The following is a 5,138-nucleotide window of genomic DNA, read 5'->3' as shown; positions in this document are numbered from 1 at the left end:
CATTTAGTATACTGCTGAAACCACAAGGAACGGCAGCAGACAACACGCCAAACACAAAGGCAATTGTCTGAATTGTTTGTAGCATCCAAAAGCTAGGAAGATGGATTTATTTCGATCTGCTATTAGGTAGACTGTAGCTCCAGAGAGAAAGAGAGGCATACTCCTCGAAACTTTTCGAGCAGTTCCTGCATTTGTCTGGCCAAACAGTTTCTGGTTTTGAAATGATAATGAAATGAACACTCTAGCTGCAAACAGGCGTTGATGTACTTCATTGAGGACATGTTGAAAATGTGTGCCCCGACCGGGACTCGAACCCGGGATCTCCTGCTTACATGGCAGACGCTCTATCCATCTGAGCCACCGCGGGCACAGAGGATAGTGCGTCTGCAGGGACTTATCCCTTGCACGCTCCCCGTGAGATCCACATTCCCAACATGTCCACACCACGCGGTGGCTCAGATGGATAGAGCGTCTGCCATGTAAGCAGGAGATCCCGGGTTCGAGTCCCGGTCGGGGCACACATTTTCAACATGTCCCCAATGAAGTACATCAACGCCTGTTAGCATCTAGGGTGTTCATTTCATTATCATTTCATTTCTAGCAAAGCTGCATGGTCATCCACGGTAACTGTTCTTTCGGGAACAGATACTACCGTCATATATAGTTTCTGGTTTTATTATTGTATTAATCTGCTGCGAGTTGAGCACTAACCAAATGGTGCCAAATCTCTTCTCAGCCACACAGCGGATTATTGTAAGAAGAAACCGCAGGCTCTGTGCTGTCCTACAGCAGCAGCACTTGTATGTCGTCACGATCTTACTGCTTGTAAACCAACGAAATGGTGTATGGGAGAACAAAGAACTTTGTATGTTCCCTCACGTCGGATTTGTACTGGAATTGTTATATGACTCCATTCTTCGGAGAAAATACTGGCATGTGGTCGTTCACATCCACCTTCTCCAAAATTCTCTTTCTAATTTCATCGTCTGTGATGTCCCATAATTACAATGATTACCATAGGAGTTGCATAGCTCTTAACTCTTCTGATGCTAAACACAGTTTCAAACAGTCCATTGGAAGCTGTTCCCTGGGTACTTATTCCTCAACGAATGTATATTGGAGCATTTGTCCTTATACACATTCTCCTTGCTCTGTATCCATCAGTGCCTCATGCTCAATAAGAAGTCCATGCCCAAGGTCACTGAAATGGCTAGTTTAGGCACGACCAAGAAGATCCATTCTAGTATGGTTCCCTAGCACAAAAACTAGAATTTATCTTGCTGTTGTACTCTTCCCAACTAGCACTCCACGGATTTTAGTTTTACAAAGGCTTTCTTAGCACTGGCCAATCATGATCCAGCAAGCATTGATAAAATGCAGATTCAGAAATAGCCAACAGCTGGATTCCAACGTTTGTAATCGCTGGCAGCCCCACTTTGCCTATTAATACCGATACCTGTGGATGTACATTTTGCTCACACGTATTCTCCTTCTCTTCTAGCGAAACCTCACGTCAGTCTTCATATTCTAGGACATGTACGTCATTTACATCTACACCTACATGATTACTTTGTAATTCACAGTTAAGTGCGTGGCAGAGGGTTCATCGAGTCGCCTTTAAGCTACTTCTCTACCCTTCCACTCTCGAACAGGGCACGGGAAATATGAACACTTAAATCTTTCTGTACCAGCTCCGATTTCTCTTATTTTATTGTGATGATAATTTCTCTCTATGTAAGTCGATGCCAACAAATTGGAGTTTCATGAGAAGATCCTGCCGCTGTGAAAAACGCCTTTGTTTTAATGACTGCCACCCCAATTCTCATATCATATCCGTGGCACTCTCACCCCTATTTCGCGATAATACAAAACGATCTGCCCTTCTCCGAACTTTTTCGATGTTCTCCGTCAATCCTATGTGATATGGATCTCACACCACACAGCAGTATCCCAGAAGGCGGCGGACAAGCATAGTGTAAGCAGTCTCTGTAGTAGATCTGTTACGTTTTCTGAGTGTTCTACCAATAAATCGCAGTCTTTGGTTTGCTTTCCCCAAAACATTATCTATGTGATCGTTCCAATTCAGGCTGTTCGTAATTTTAATCGCTAAGCATTTGGTTGAGTTCAAGCCTTTAGATTTGTGTGATTTATCGTGCAACTGAACTTTAGCGAATACTTTTTAGTGCTCATGTGGGTAAATTAACACTTTTCGTGATGTAGAGTCAACTGCCACTTTTTGAACCATACAGATACCTTGTCTAAATCATTTTGCAATTCGGTTTGATCATCTGATAACTATGCATGACGGTAAATGACAGCATCAACTGCAAACAATCTAATAGGGCTACGAATCCAGTCACACAACTGGAACGATACTCCATAGGCATACAATTTAATTAGAAGTCGCTTGTGGGGAACAGTGTCAAAAGCGTTTTGGAAATCTAAAATTTTGGAATCATTACTCCGTGAGAATAAAGTGGTAGTTGTGTTCCACAAGAACAATGTTTTCCTTATCTGTCAATAAATCTTTTTTTTCGAGGTGATTCATAACTTTTTAGCACGGTATGTGTTCCAAAATCCTACTGCAAAGCGACATTAGGTCTGTAATTCAGAGGATTACTCTTATTTCCTTTCTTGGGTATGGTGTAACTCGTGCGACTTCTCAGTGGCTGTAGATCATTGCCAGGTGTGGAGCTGTTGTATCAGCATACTCTGAAAGAAACCTGACTGGTATACAACCTGGACCAGAAGCCTTGCCTTTCTTAAGTGTTTTAAGCTGCTTCGCTACGTCGAGGATATCTACTCCTAGTTACACACGTTGGCAGTTACTCTTTATTCGAATTCTAGAGTATTTACGTCGTGAAGGAATTTCGGAAAACCGTGTTTAGTAACTCTGCTTTAGTGGCGCTGTCATCAATAACATCACCATTGTTGTTGCACAGTGATGGTATTGATTGCGTCTTGCCACTGGAGTACTTTATATACAACCATTTCTGCCAGATTGCGAGACAGAGTTCCACTGTGGAAACTATTAACAGCATTTCACATAGGAGTTCACGCTAAATTTCGAGCTTCTGTAAAACTTGGCCAATTTTGGGGATTTTGTGTTTTTTTTTTTTTAATTTGGCCTGCTTTTTTTGTTGCTTCTGCAGCAGTGTTCTTTCCTGTTTTGACTACCATGGGGAATCAGTAACATATCTTATTATTATTTTGTATATCTCTCCCAACTGCCGTCGATACTATTTCTTTGAATTGAAATCACATCAGGCCTACGATTTCACAGTGAGATTGAAAGGAGTGGAGACTGTCTCTTAGGAAAATGATAAGTGAATTCTTATCTAATTTTTTTAAAGGATGTGTTTTTCGTAAGTTTTTGTCGGTCATGAAGCCCCTTTTTGGTCTTGATTATTAGCTGCTAAGACGTCAAGTATGTTTTCGCAACCATTTGCACTTGGAGTGGGCTCCTGAACAAGCTGTTCAAAATAGTTTTCTGAGAAGCGTTCAGTACGATTTTGGATGACGTTTTACGCCTACCACCGACTTTTAACTTGTATTTTCGCCAACAGTCGAGAGTAGATTGAAGTCACCACCAAGTGTAATTATATGATTGGGGTACCTAATTGATATAACATTCAAGGTTTCTTTGAACTCTTCAACAACAGTATCATCTGATTCGGGAGGATCGGTAAAAGGAACCAATTGTTAATTTATTTCGGTTGTTAAGTATAGCCTCTACCCATACTGACTCACAGGAACTATCTACTTCAATATCAGCACATGGAATACTAATACTGACTGCAATAAACACTGCATCACTAACTGCCTTCTCCATACACGGTTAAGTGCTTTGCAAAAATTTCGGCTGACCTTATTACCGGCTCTAGGTAGCTTTCATTACCTGTAACGATTCGAGAATCAGCGCTTTCTATTAGCACTTGGAGCTCTGGTTCTTTTAACACAGCTATGGCAATTTACAACTACAATATTGATTGTTCCTGTGTCTAGACTCTTCCTGTGTTCGCCCTGCCCCCTTTGAAACTGAAGCCCTTTCTGCATACATTCCGAGAACTGGCAAGGAAGCTTGTTTTACTAGCTCCGTGTGGGATCCTTGTCAGTGTCTCGAAGATGGTCCAGCAACGGGGTTTGTTGGTGGATCAGGTGCACGTATTTCAACGATATCCGGAATTGTTTGGATGGTCCCCGATAATTTTCCCTAGTCTAAATAGGTTATTCTTGTTGTTGTGGCCATGCGGGATAGCCGCGTGGTCTAGGGCGCCTTGTCACGGTCCGTGCAGCTGCCCCGTCGGAGGTTCAGATCCTCCCTCGGGTATGAGTGTGTGTGTGTTGTCCATAGCGTAAGTTTAAGTTAGATAAAATAGTGTGTAGGCTTAGGGACCGATGACCTTAGCAGTATGGTCCTATAAGACCTTACCACAAAGTTCAAATTGTTGTTGTGGCTTTGGAAGCCGTTACATCCGCTACAGTGTGGTTGAGGCTGTCTAAAATTGCCGCAGCCATTGATTTGAACTCGTTCACTCCTATAGTCATTATGAGTTCGTTGCAGATTTGCAGAATAGCCTTCAGAATCATATGACCGTCGTTACCTACAGTCTCCCCGCTGCACAACTTCTGGTACTTGCAGCAGATTCTTGAAGGCTTAAAAGTTTATCTCCCACCCAGTGGTGGGGCAAGGCCGGCGTCATCCCACTCTGCATTGTTGCCAAATGTATTCAAGATGGTGGATCCATGATTACCGCGATATATATGGCAATTTCGCAATTGCGTCATGGTGAGAAGTTAAAATTTTTGCAGGAAAATAGGTCAATTGGGCTACATCCACTAACACCCTGCCCTCCTCCCTCCCTCCTCCCCTCCCCCAGAAAGTGGCAGGAAGCTCAAATTCCAGCAGCACAATGCAGCACACCTCTGCCTAGGAATTGATGGGAAAAGGACTCAGCCTGTGCTGTGCTGCTGGATAGGATGGATGTAAGTCTTTATTTTGCAGGCAGTCTTCATTTGAACAATATGATGCAGTAGGTCCATCCTGTGTATTCACCATCAGGTCTGGAGTCCAACTGACCCAGTACACAGTACTGCCACCAGAGGGTGCTGTCATCCCTCCCGTGACATAATCCAAG

The 5,138-nt window shown here is 43.0% G+C and overlaps 1 non-coding gene across 1 annotated transcript; it reads right to left on the bottom strand.

The window, feature by feature from the left end:
• Positions 1-293: 293 nt before the first annotated feature.
• Positions 294-368, bottom strand: Trnat-ugu (transfer RNA threonine (anticodon UGU)). Its single transcript has one exon. It is a non-coding gene; the product is annotated as a tRNA-Thr (tRNA).
• Positions 369-5,138: the final 4,770 nt, after the last annotated feature.

This window comes from Schistocerca nitens, chromosome 4, assembly GCF_023898315.1.
Source record: "Schistocerca nitens isolate TAMUIC-IGC-003100 chromosome 4, iqSchNite1.1, whole genome shotgun sequence".
Taxonomy (NCBI): domain Eukaryota; kingdom Metazoa; phylum Arthropoda; class Insecta; order Orthoptera; family Acrididae; genus Schistocerca; species Schistocerca nitens.
Note: the sequence above shows the minus strand (reverse complement) of the source record. Positions and strands in the feature narration are given on the sequence as shown.